The sequence below is a fragment of the Peromyscus californicus genome, unplaced genomic scaffold (assembly GCF_007827085.1).
Source record: "Peromyscus californicus insignis strain IS unplaced genomic scaffold, ASM782708v3 Scaffold_8__1_contigs__length_139910024, whole genome shotgun sequence".
NCBI lineage: Eukaryota > Metazoa > Chordata > Mammalia > Rodentia > Cricetidae > Peromyscus > Peromyscus californicus.
In genome coordinates, this window is record NW_026294606.1 from 18,475,916 (window position 1) to 18,489,446 (window position 13,531).

The 13,531-nt window shown below is 43.7% G+C and overlaps 1 protein-coding gene across 6 annotated transcripts in view; it reads left to right on the forward strand.

Annotated features, from left to right (window-relative positions):
* Atxn1 (ataxin 1) overlaps nt 1-13,531 on the forward strand; it is a 412,390-nt gene that overhangs the window by 104,368 nt on the left and 294,491 nt on the right. For 5 of the 6 annotated variants that reach the window (XM_052727354.1, XM_052727356.1, XM_052727357.1 and 2 more), the window contains one exon: nt 9,392-9,513. The exons of the other annotated variant lie outside the window; for it this stretch is intronic. The gene's annotated coding sequence lies outside the window, so the exon portion shown is untranslated. The remainder of the gene's footprint in view (nt 1-9,391; nt 9,514-13,531) is intronic. 6 annotated transcript variants of the gene reach the window in all.

Consider the following 13,531-nt stretch of genomic DNA (forward strand, 5'->3'; position numbering starts at 1 on the left):
CTTGCTGTACAAGTGTGAGGACCAGAGTTCACATCCCCAGAATCCATGTAAACTCTGGGGGAGTCCAGTGGGCTGTCTCTAATTCTAGTGCTCAGAAGGTACAAATGGTATTCCTAACTACTTATATCAACAAGCTCTGGATTTGATTGAGAGATCCTGCTTCAAAGAATAAGGTATGAAGCGATCAAGAAGAATCTCAGCATTAACCTCCAGCTTCTATACACATATGTCCATCAGTGTGCCTGCAGAGTGTGTTCACACACATGCCAATGTGCATACACACAGGCACATATCACACACACACACACACACACACACACACACACACACACACACACACACGCAACAAACAGGTATTGCCAAGTATTTTAAAATTCCATTTAAAATGTCTAATGCATTGTTGTTAAATATAATCTACCCAATCAAAAATCTTTTAAGGTCCATGAAAAACTTAAGGAGTATAAAAAGGACTCAAGAGCTGGGGCTATACTTCAACTATAGAATGCTGAGTGCCCACTGTGCATTCACAAGCCCCCGGGCTTCATCATAATGTGTGTGTGTGTGTGTGTGTGTGTGTGTGTGTGTGTGTGTGTGTGTGTGTGTGTTGAAAGAAATAGGATGAGTGAACTAGACTTAAGATCAAAGATTTTGAGGACTACTGGCCAGGACTACTTTTGTTTTGTATTGAGACAGGGTCTCATGTATCCCAGACTAGCCTAGAACTTCTTATGTAGCAAGGATGATCTTGGATGTTCATCCCCCTGCCTCTGCCTCCCTAGTTCTGGCATGTCAGGCATGTACCACCATGCCTGGTTCATGTGGTGCCAGAGATCAAACCAATGATGTCATGCATGCCAGGGACTTTTTCAGCTGAGCTACATATCCAGGTTTTGCCCAGGTTATTGCTAAGTAATTTCACCTAGCAAGTGTGGTCTTGTAATTTCTGGTCAACACCTCAAGAGTGTTCCCTAAATTTATCCAAACCTTTTAAATCCCTTTCAATCCTGGCATAGCAGTCTTCCATAATGGAATGTCACCTCCTAGTGAACACTCTGGCTCAAAAATGGTGCATGCGTCTCCCTGTTTTTAAAAAATAAGAAGCAATATTTATCAGGCACTTTCCTTTAAGCCCATACTTTATTTACAGGAAGGCTTATGCAAGCTTACCAGCTTGATTGACTGTCTTAAAAAAAAAAATCCAACCCTTATCCTCGTCATAGTATCCTGTCTGGCTGTTACTCTCCGAAGCTGTTTCTACTTATGTTTCCAAACTCATATGTTTTTCTAACTATGTTTTAGACATTTTTGTGTGTTAATTAGTAGCATCTGCTCCTTATGTCATAAGACAACATGGTTTCCTCCTTATACAAAGTGTCCAAATTGCAGGTTAAGTGGTAGCAGCCTTGCTGCCTGAGCTAGTGCTACTGTTTGTTATTTTTAAGTGGCAACAACATACCTTCCATGAGGCTTCACGTACTTTGGAAAGCTTAGTTGCTTTTGGTTACAGAAAGATTTATAAATGGCTCTGGGTTTATTACATTTTTTTCATGATTCTTTTTTCTTTCTCCTCACCCCAAAATTTCTAGTTTCTTCTGACTATGGGTGCAACTTAGACAGTTAAAACAGAAAAGTCAATCTGTTCCTAGGTGTCTGCAGGGATAGGTCCCAGGACCTCCAGAGATACCAAAATCCCCAAAGCACAAGTCCTATAAATAACATAGCACAGTGTTTGCATAAACCCACACAGTTCCTGATCTGTGTGTCACATCATCTTGAGACTGCTCATACTGCCTAACACAGTGTGAACTGAACGGTCCTTAATCTGTCGTGCTGCAATGCTTAGGGATAGTGGCAGAAAAAAAAATCTGCAAATGTTCAGTATGAAGCCTTTTTGCCCACGTGTGTGCGTGTATGTGTGTGCGCGCGTGCGTGTGTGTGTGTGTGTGTGTGTGTGTGTGTGTGTGTGTGTGTGTGTGTAATACGCATGTGCATGCGTCATGCGTGCATGCGAATGCCAATGCAGGTGTGGACACAGGCATGGAGGCCACAGGTCAACCTTGTTGTTCAAGATGGGATCTTTGACTGGAATGGGCGCTTGTTGATTTGGCTACATCGGGTGCCATTGAGCCCAGTGAACCTCTTGTCTCTTTCTCCCCAGGCCTGGAGTTATGAGAGTATGTCACCATGCCTAGGTTTTTCCGTGGGTGCTGGGCATCAAACCTTGGTCCTGTGCTTACACGGGGAGCTCTTGATTAGCTGAGCTGTCCCCTCAGCTCCTGCCTGACTGTTTTTGATCCTCTTTTGGCTGAACCCATGGATACAGAGCCCACAGATGCTGGACTGAAATCTGCCAGTGTGGCTCAAAACTCTGTTGTTAGTTGTTTTGTGATGGACTTTACCCTACTGAGATAAGAACCAGGCTCCTTTTAACCAGAAATGCTTTCCTTCTGACATGAGACCCCTCTGGATTAGAACTGAGGCCCAAGTTAGAGCTAATTCCTCTGCCTTTCGACTTTCCTATGTCTGTGTCAGGCAACAATGGAGATGTCTTCATTCATTTCAGTAACTAGAGGGACAATAGCCTTTGCATTTTGTAGAGTCCAAAGCCTTTGAAAATAGTTTGGTCTCCCTAGTTTTTACTGAAACTGTGTTGTCTGATTCCTCCCTGGCTCTCTCTAGTGCCAACTGAAGATTGTTTTCCCCTCATTATTCTGAAAAATCCAAACAAGTCATGGTGGCCATTTCACTTGCTATTCATCTTCCTCTCACCACTGAGTACAGTAGCCCCCACGCTGCTACAGTTTTGTCTTCTGCAATTTCCGTTACTCACAGGCAACAAAGTCCCCTCCCCCCAAAAAGCATTAAATGGGAAATTGCAAAAGTAAATAACTCAAAGGTTCCAAGAAGCTTTATTACATTATTAGTTATTGCTAATTTCTTACTGATCTAATTCATAAATTCCAATTATCATCCTGTGCTGGCTAGTTAATTGTCCATTTGACAGAAGCTAGAATAACCTGGGAGATCAGCTACTGAGCATCTTGTGAGGGATTATCTTGATTATATTAATCGATATGGGAAGACCCATCTTAATTATGGGAAAGACCATTCCCTGGGCAGGGGATCCTGGCCTGCCACAGTGGAGAGAGGGCACTGAGCTGCAGCCTATACTCATCACTTTCTTCCTCTGACTGTGGACATAATGTGACCGTCTTCTGTGAGCTTTTGCTGCTCTGACTTTCCCATGGTGATGGACTATACCTGACCCAGGAGCTGAATAAACCCCGTTTCTCAATAGATTGTTTTTGTCATAGTAATTAAGGCACAACAGGAAAAGAAAATAAGACACATGGACACTTTTGCATAAGAAGACCTGCATAGACGTGTCTGTGCTGTGTAGTTTCAGGCATCCAATGGGGGTTGTGGAATGGGGCCGTTGCAGATAAAAAGGAGCTTGGGTATGTTTCTGTGTACTTATGCGAGTGCATGTGTGTGTGTGGGGGGCGGTGTGCGTGTGTGTCTATCCATGTGCATGCAGATACATGTGTGTGGGGTGTGTGTATACTTGCATGCACATGCACGTAGAGGCCACAGAACAACCTCAGCTGTCATTCCTTGGGGCACTTGCTAGCTTTTCGTGGTTTAGAGACAATGCAGGATTTTTCACTGTGGCCTGGCACTTGCCGGGTAAGCTAGACTATGTGGCAGTGGGCCCCGGGGATCTACCTGCTTTATTCCCCAGTGCTGGGATTATAGAACCATACCTGTTTTTTTTTTTAATGGATTCTAGGGATTGAATTGGACTCAGGCTTTCCTGCTTGCAAGTCAGTTCCACCACTCCAGTTTAAAGGACAACTTTTGCATGTAAAAGAAGACATTTAGCTTGTAGAAACATACAACTGAGAGTTTGGAAAGTGTTCTATATTAACCAGATAAAGCAAGTGGAGACTGATTGGCCAGGCTAAGGATTTTCTTCAATAGCAAGGTATTTCCCCTCCACCTTCTTTGGCAGTTCCACAGATGGTATGCTTCATTTGGGGATGTCCCAGAAGAAATATTGAGGTCAGGGGAAGGGTGGTGGAGATGTGCATGGCTGTCTCATCCCTTGTGCTAAGGGTGAGATAACAGCACTCTCTACAGTGGAAAGTCAAAACTTCAAGCATGTGCTTCCTAGATAATAGATAAGATTATCTTCCACCCGTCAGCAAGATCTTGTGTCCGAAGCTTCCACGGCCTCCCAAAACAGTGCCACCAGCTGGGGATAAAGTGTGCAAGTGCACACACACCTATGGAGTCGTTTTCAGACCCGAACCATAGCACCCCATATTGGAAATGACATCCCATGACTTTTACCCCACGCTACTTTTTAGAAGCAGGTCACTAACTCTAGTCCACACTCAAGGAGAGAGCGTCACCAAGGTGTGATTATCAAGAAGCAGAGCTGCTGGAGGCCCCTTGGAGGCTCCCTGTGGCAGCACCTGTGCTGTGATTTTTATCTCGCACCCTGTGTCCGTGAACTTCGAATATGCCTATCCACCAGTCTCTCTGGCCTCCCACTGTCTTTCCCACCTTGCATCCAGGCCACTGGGTTCTCAGAGATGGCTAAATCAGGAACTTCAACAGAAGTTTTGAAGCTAACTCTCCCACAACTTGTCAACTTGACTTTGGGAATGTATCTAGAACCCCACCAGCTCTAGACTCAGGACTTGCACATTCTAGGCAAGTGCTCTCTGACTGGGTTGCAACTCCAGCCCAGCCCACCCCCCTCTTTTAAATTTGGAGATGGGCTCCCATTAAGAAACTCTAGCTTCCCAAATAGCTGGTATTCTAGGTCTGCACCCCCAGACCTGGCTCTCTGTAATAAGTGGCTCTGTTCAGCCTTGTACTGACTGTTCTTCCCATAAGAGACTGAGTGATCTTGAATGCATAGGACAAATCATCATATCACACCATTCAAAGTCTCTACTCTCTTGCTTGTTTCAAGTAAAACTCAACATCTTTGCCATAACCTATGAGGATTTTTTACTCTTGTAAAATTTCTATGGTTTTAATTTTGTGAAATATATGTGTAGACAGGATATCTTACATGTGTGTATCTCTGTGATAGCATGTGTGTGTATGTTTAGTGGTTCATCTAGAATTCGGTTACTTTTTACTTAAATATTTATTTTTTGTGTATATGGGTTTGTGTGAGTGTATACTGTGTGTGGTACTAAAGGAGGCAAGAAAGGGGCATTCAATGCCCTGCAGCTAGAGTTAACAGACAGTTGCAAGCCACCCCATGTGGGTGCTGGGGATTACACTTGGTCCTCTGGATGGGCAGGAGGAACTCTGAACTGCTGAACTAACTCTCTAGCCTCTTAACTCTTCACTTTTTTTTGAAATAATATCATTAGATAACCCACACTGGCCTTCTACCTCTTTGTCCTCTTGCCTCAGTTTCCCAAGTGCTGGGATTACTGGCTTGTGTCAGCATACCAGCTTTAGAATCTGTTTTCTGTTCTGTATATAATGAAGTGTTTTGCTCTTATATATATATATATATATATACATATATATATAATAGATATAGATATAGATATACACTAGTAGCATTTATTGAATGAGCTACTCCTTCACCACTGAGGAGAGAGAGATTCCATCATGGAAACTATTCATTTCTTCCCATGTTGTCTGTGTCTAATTGTTGCATTGTAAAGATAATATCTAATAGCACAAATAGGTCACCAAGGACAACCGTTGTGTTTGTAGAGATCCTGCTGGTATTAGAATATTCAAATATATGTAAAAACAACTTGAATTATAAATAGCAGTTAATTTTAGGGAATTTTACTGATACATTAGGAACTAATTCTGCTTAGGAGGCTGAGACTTTAGTTTAAAAATCCATCTAGCCAGACCAAAGTTGGCAAACAAGCCTCACAGTAGCAAGGTTATTGTGCTTGGCTTATATTGCCATGGCGCCCCTTGGCTATAGCCCTCCAGAAAAGTATCCCCTACATGCCTATGGAATTTGAAAGCATTCTAGAGAGCCCTTTACAACTCATGGTCTCCAGTCACACACTCAAACATGCCTGCTGATGTTACTTCTTCCCCCGCCTCCAATCTTGGGACTCTGGCTACATTTGCTTTTTTTTTTCCTCCTGTTTTGTATTGTTGCTGGCTTTCTTTATTTTCTTGAAAGAATCTGGTGTGTCACAGCTTGACTTCAGAATCTCTTTGTAGTTGAAGGTGACCTTGAACTTCTGGTCCTCCTGCCTCTTCCTTCGGAGTACTGGGACTACAGGCATGTGCCGCCATAGCCAGTGTATGGTGGTGGGGGGGTGGGGTGGGCGAAGGGCTAGAACCCAGGGCTTTGGGTATGCTGGGCAAGCAATGAACGAACAAGGCTTCCTGTCCAGCCCCTTTATTTGTATTGACAGTGCCACCAACCAGCGGTCAAGAACAAGTTATCCCCCTGAGGTTCGATTCAACCTGCTTGTGGCTGGCTGACAGTGTAGGGTGTGATGAAGAGAGGGATTTCCTTTGACTTAGAGTCAGGGGCGTGGCTACATCATGGAGCACTCACCAGCATGCATAAAGCCTGGGATTGCATCCCCAGCAATACAAACGCATCATTTTTTCTTGGAGATGAGCTGCTGAGGATGGGGCCAGGGCCGCCTCCATCTAAACCATGTACTCAGGTACACCTCAGCCCTGACTTAGGAAATTCCTGCTTAGAAGGGGATTTGTAGAGTTTTTAGAGTTGTTTTTTTGTCTGTGTTGTTTCGTTTTGATTTTTGATTTTTTTTTTTTTGAAGACAAGTATTACTATACAGCACTAACTGGCTTGTTGCTCACTATGTAGCCCAGGTGGAACTAAGTAGAACTCACAGCAGTCCTCCTGCCTCCGCCTCCCTATTGCTTTCTGGGACTATAGGTTTGTCCAGCTGGTGGCTTTCCTTTGTTGTCTATCACAGTGTATATGATTGAGGATTGACTGAGAATCATAAAATGAATCATTTTTAACTCCCCGCCCCCCCACCCAGGGTGAGGGAAATGGAGATTGCTGCCCGTTTGGATGAGTTCTTTCTCACTCTCTGCACATGTGTGAGACTGCTTCACCAGTCTCCAGACACATGTCTTCAGCAGCCAGAGAAGATCCCCTTCCACTACCCCAGTCCCCAACCCCCTCCCCACATATGAATCCATCTTGTTCATAGACAGGTGACAGGAATGTAATCTGGAAATGAATTTCTTTGTTAAGGACAAAGCAAATCTGAGCATTGAGCTCGCTGCATTAATAGAAATGTGAGGCTTCTGGTGAGCTGTTCTGGTTTAAAGCCACTTTCCATTACATTAAATGATTAATATGCTTTAAAGATCAAAAGAGCACTGAGCGGGGAGTACAGCATTCCTGTAACCCTAGCCCTCAGGAGACATCCTGGGCTGCACGAGATCAGGGCCAGCCTAGGCTAGAAGGAAAAGCTATGTTTCAAAATAAGATAAAATAAAAATGAAAAAATAAGGAGTCAGTTACCATAAGTCATTCAACCCAAAGTCTAGTCGGAGTTCTGACTCACTTCCTGTGTGTCTTTAAGATGTATAAGGCTTTCTTCTCTAGGGCGGAAGGCCGATTCTCTGGAGAGGTTAAATGAAGTTGCAGAGATCTTGCCCAGTTCTGTAAGACCCAGTTAGAGAGTGGGTAGCAATGAAGACAAGAGCCGGGAGCTGTTTTTAGTTTCAAGGGGAAAAAAAAGTTTGATATCAGCAAATACCTTACTGTGGGACTAAAGCCTCCATTCCTTCCAAATTCTGTCGTTCCCAGTACAGTTTGTCTTTGAGCTTGCAGGCTTATTTTGATTTGGGTCACTATGTTACTACTATATATCCCAGTGGGGGTGAGTTATAGTTCATGAAAACTGCTCAGAAAATGAATGGCACCCTTATAACCCCACTTTTTGTGGGTGTCCATGTCATCTAGAAAACAAAAGACCATTTCTGTTTCCTGTCAGATGCACTTCCAGACTGAGCATGGTATGGTACTAAACTCTACTCACTTGACTGAGCGCTAACCAAGAGCCCAGCACTTTCTGCTTCTCAGCACTTGGAATTGTCTACATGAATTTAACCACGCCCCCGGAACGGCCTCTTAGCCCTCCAGCAGGCTTTCAAATTAGATAGAGCACTACTACTGCAAAGCTGAAGAATAAAAGCGGGCTATAGACTCCTTTGAAGTTGGCCTCCAAACTCTCAAGTGGCCCCTGTCAAACAACACAACAGTGGGGTTTAACCATGATTCAGGAGAAACTGGAGCCATAGCTGAGGCCAAGAAAGCTTGGCATGCAGCGAAGGCAGGAAAGGAACTTTCCAGAATGGCTGGGGGTCAGGCAGCTCTAGTGTCGGCATCACCCGCTGTTTGGAGTCAGGGGAAGAGGTGTGCATCCCTTTGGCATCCATTTCGTACCTACTGTGTACAGTAACTGGCGCTTTCCACCCTGGGAGGAGACGGTATTTATCAAGTTTATCAAGAGGCAGGTGGGGGAAACCCAGCAACCACTCATTTCTAGTACAAAATGGAAATTTCCTTTCTCTTTCATGTTATCATTTTTTTTTCTATCCTGAAAGCTCTATATTTAAAGGAAAATAATATTTTTTTTCAACAACCAGATTTTGTCCTCAAATACAGAATCTCACTGTGTAGGCCAAGCTGACCTTGAACTCCTGATCCTCCTGCCTCGACGTCTCCAGTGCTGGGATTACAGGTGTGCACCATCACACCAGACAGTCTTAGACTTTAATGGGCAGAATGAGTAATTTTTTTTAAACAAAACTTTCTCTGCTTTCTACCCCTGACACCTAGAAGTTATTATATTTAGTTGTTCAAACCTGAAGAAGCTCAGCTCTCTTTGCCTTCGTTTAGTCAGGAACTTGAAATTTTGCAAGCACATGCCTACTGGGAGCTAGTCTTCCCGAATGCTGTCTTGCTTTTCTTTTCTTTTCTTTTCTTTTCTTTTCTTTTCTTTTCTTTTCTTTTCTTTTCTTTTCTTTTCTTTTCTTTTCTTTCCTTTCCTTTCCTTTCCTTTTCTTTCCTTTTCTTTTCTCTCTCTCCCTCTCTATCTCTGTGTCTGTTTGTCTTATTCTTTCTGCCTGTGTCTCTCCCCCCTCTTTTCCCTTCCCTTCCCTTCTCCTTCCTTCCTTCCTTCCTTCCTTCTTTCTCCCTTATCTTTCCAGTATTTTAGGGCACCAGCGTAGATGAGATGTGTGATAGGTTCCTTTGGGTGATTGACATGCTTGCTTGACATTATAAGATAGACATTGAGAAAGCCCAGGGATTTCCCCTGCATATTCGCTAACTGCTTGAAGTGGCATTTTCCACTCTGACTTGGTGTTTGGTTTTGTCAAACTGCAGCGTACTGGGGGAGCATGAAACCATCTGTGTTGAAGCTTCAAAAGTAGGGTTCCTACAGACCCTGAGCAAAACAGAGTGGACTCCAGCCTGCGTGAATGAGCTTGAAACAGGAATGCTTTGGGGTAAGTCCATTGAAGTTGGCATTTACATGTTTTCAATTTCATGTGGCGGTATTTATTTGGCATGCTGGGATATTTTAGTGAACAAGGTGTATAGCCATTTTTCCCCATAGCTCAAGCAATAAAACATTCTTGAAAATGTTTTCGTGACAAAAAGCCAAGAAAGTGCCAGATTTACTTAATACGTTCATTTCTGAACTTTGCAGGATAGTAAGACCTCGGGGGAAGGCATTTGTGGTTAGGGAAAATGAAACAAAGCAATAAAAAAAATAGCAACAGCAAAAACACAAATGTCCACACAACTTTACACACAACGAATGATCTGTGTGGTCCATGGGTTCCATTTTAGCTGAATGTATAAAGGATTTATGAGTCATACAAAGGAGGTCTAGCTATCTGGTGATACTTTTATTCTGTAATCAGTATTGGGAGAGGCAAGGTGGAGTTATCGGGAGTTTCCAGATCATGTTCAACAAATGCTTATTGAGTAACTTTATAAAATGGGGCGCAGTGTGGTCATTTGAAAAGAATATAGAGTGTGTAATGTACGATCAGGATAATTGGTACTTTCTTCATAAACTGCTCTGTTCTTCATGTTGGCAATCTTTTGGTTCTCTCTTCCAATTCTCTCTAAAATTTATATAATAAACTGTTGTGAAATATGATCACCTTCCTGATAGACTTTAGTCCTCCTGCTTACTGGTAGTCTTGGCCCGCTAAGTGGTAACCTGGGTCTAAGAGTTACAATCCAAACGTTCCAAGCTTTAAATACATGACTTTTTAAAAAAAAAAATCCGAATTATATACTAAACTAATATATCTTTCTCAGGATGTCTTCTTGGCTTTATTTTTCTGGTAACAGTCTTCAGTTGCAAGCTCTGCTCATCCCCACCTATGATGAAGGGCATTGGGAGAACTTACCACTTTCTATGACTGGGCTATACAAGCCTATGTGCCGGGATGATGTCCCTGGCCTCCTGCAAATTGAAAGCTCAGTGCCTTCTAGTACAATTAAATAATCAGTAGTCTTCAGTTCTCTTCAGTAGAATTTACTGTGTGCCTGGGGCAAACTATCATGTGCAGGGAGTTAGGGAGGTCGTTCCACCAGCCGGTGTGGGAGAAAAGGTCCAGCCCCTGGGGCACTCTTACCTCCATTGTCCTTTGGTGAAGCAGGACTCTCAGATTCTGTGGTTAATAATTTAATCCCCTTGCGACATTAATAAAAGAGTGTTTCATGAATTTTATATTAAAATAAGCAGGTCTAGGTTCTTTTAAATTCTTGTCCTTTTTTTTTTTTTTTCCTATTGAGCTCCTAGATTATTATCACCGTGTAACTGGCTGAGTACAAGCCCTTTCACGCCATGGAGTCCCAAACTTTGTTTTCCATGAGAAGCATGTATTGCTTTTCTTTCTTACTAAACATCTCCTTCCTGAAGCTGAGCTGTGCACAACAGTTTAAACGATGGTCACATGGCATTCTTAGTAGCAGCTGTCTGCCTCAGAGCGGCACAGTACTTGGGTTTCATAACATCATTTTCTCTCTCTAACAAATGTTAAACGATGAGGTGGAGGAAACCACATGAACTCAGCAGAGACACTGCAGACCCAGTGTGATCTGGGGATGCCAGGTTATGAGTGTTCCGGAGAGAGTATGTCCTTCCTGTCTGCTGGGGAATGCTAGCCCCCAGTTCTCTCCCCCAGCTCTCTCTGCACATGTTTACTGTGTTCATGGGCCATGGTGAATCACAGACCCGCTGAAGACATTTGCTGGGGGCTCCCTGTAGACAAGGCTTGCCCACCAGAAATCCAGGCTGTATGTGTAAGTTCCTTCGTGAGTTCTGAGGACTAGCCTTAGTGCACCCTCTTGGTGAACGTCTTTGGCACTCAGGTGCTACGTGTTTGCTGTCACCCCGCATGGATTTCAGACTGCTGTAGGACGGGACCCAGAACACAGGCCGATGTTTCTCAATGGTGGTCTCATCTCAGGGCCTCCTGCATCTGATTCACCAGGATGTGGTTGTTAAAGTAGCAGACACAGTGACACCAGGCCCAAGGAATCAGAAGCTCTGGGGCTGGGGAGCTCAGAAGGCTCATCCTACCTAACTCTTGGCCTACCGAAGTTTAGAACAACTGTCTAGAGACGAATTATGAACATTTTCCCTTGGCCTCCTGCCCACAGCAAAGGGTGCCAGGTCTGAGTGCAAGGAAAGTTCCCAGGAAACGCTCCTTTGTTGATGTAGGCAGCATCCACCATCAGTCACCTTTACTTTTTGATTGCCTCACCTTTGGGGGATGGGCAGTCAGCGTTGTCTGTGAACTCTCAGAACCCTGTTCCAGATAAACACACAAAGCACCCTCTCTCTAGGCAGAGGCTCTTGGGAAACTCTTTAATGTCTCTTTCCTCTGTCCCTTGTAATAGTAGTAGCCTCTACTGAGGTCTGTAGTATAGGGGACGTACACTCTGCTGGGCAGCTAGAGGAAAGCCACAAAAGACCAGCCAGCTCTAAAGACCACATCAGCTGCCCTTGGCAGTTTATTCCCAGTGGTATTTCTTTCAGCTGTTGGAACTTGAAGATGGTCTGTTTGGGTGGCGGGAGAGCCCTCCTGTTACCAAAAGGGACAAAGTTAAGCCTTAGTGACCACACATCAAAGCTCCACAGTGGCAGTGGCAGACTCTGGGTTTGAATCTGATGTCAACAGATTGCAGTGGTGACATTTGACTCCTCCTTCCCTCTTCCTCCTGCTGCACCTCCCATCCTGTAACCATGGGGGTAGTCAACCTGATTGGGCTGGATTCTAAAGAACCCTGTGATATCCATGCTTCTGGATGACCCCCCTAGCAGTTTGCATGCAGCCGTGGTGGGTAGATCTGACAGAAGAACTCGTGATGGTCTACTCATTCTATGAAGGGGTGAGTGGGGCATCAGGCTGGTAAATCTGAAGTTGAGGTTAGCCCGTCTGCTTCCATGGACTTCTCATTCAGAGATACAGGATCGGTTGACAGCTTGAACCCTGTCCACTGCTGGTCACATCCTCTTCCTGTTCTTCATCCATTCACCGTGCTTTGGCTTCTCCTGTTCGATGTTTCTCTTTCCCACATCCTGGCCTTGTGTTCTTTCAGGCTTCAGCATCACTTGCCTGGGCTCCTGTGGCATCTTCCAGAAGAAGAATATTCTTTTGTGTTGCTATTGGTGCTTTGTGAGATAGGGACCCATGCAGCCCAGGCTGTCCTCCATCTCTATGTGTGTGTTGAACTTCTAATCTTTCTGCTTCCATTTCCCAAACTCTGAGATTACAGATGGATGTCTATATCTGGATTTTGTGCAGTGCTGAGGATCAAGCCCAGGACTCCCTGCACACGAGTCAAGCACTCAACCACTGGCCAGATTCCCCAGTGCCTAGTACTGTTTCTCAAAAAACTGTAAAAAGATGCTTCTGACTAAATAATTTTATGAAAATGCTTTGATTTAGTGTTAAACTATTTAAACTAGACTACCTAAGTTAAACCTTTGGTCCTGTAAAAAAATTTAACAACAGATAGAAACATTTCTGCTCAATGGTAACAATCTTCGTGAAGTTACCAGAAATTGCCTTTGTAGGCATTCTGCGATGTGTATGATGATAATCTGGCAAATCGGAATCTAGACTAATGGTACTTGCTCTCCTGACAGAATTGCATGACTGTGTGGGATTTTGAAAGGGAATTTAAAAAGTCAAGACTGGATAACATTAAAAAGGTTGACGTAACATTTTCAGTTTTGAAAGGCTACCCTGCTCCAGGAATATGCTTCTTGCTTTCTCCCCCCCTCCCCCCCATTTCTAAGAATTCTATTTGGCTAAAATACCAAAGGAGAAAAAAATCTTGGCTTAAGCAAATGAAAGGTCTTCTGCAAAATTAATTTTTATTCTCTAAGAGTTCCTTTATGAAAGAAGTAGGACTGTTTTTTAATATCACATTAAAAAATGCCACGCAAAAAAAACCTCACATTTTATATTGTAAACAAGGAATTTGCGGGTTGTT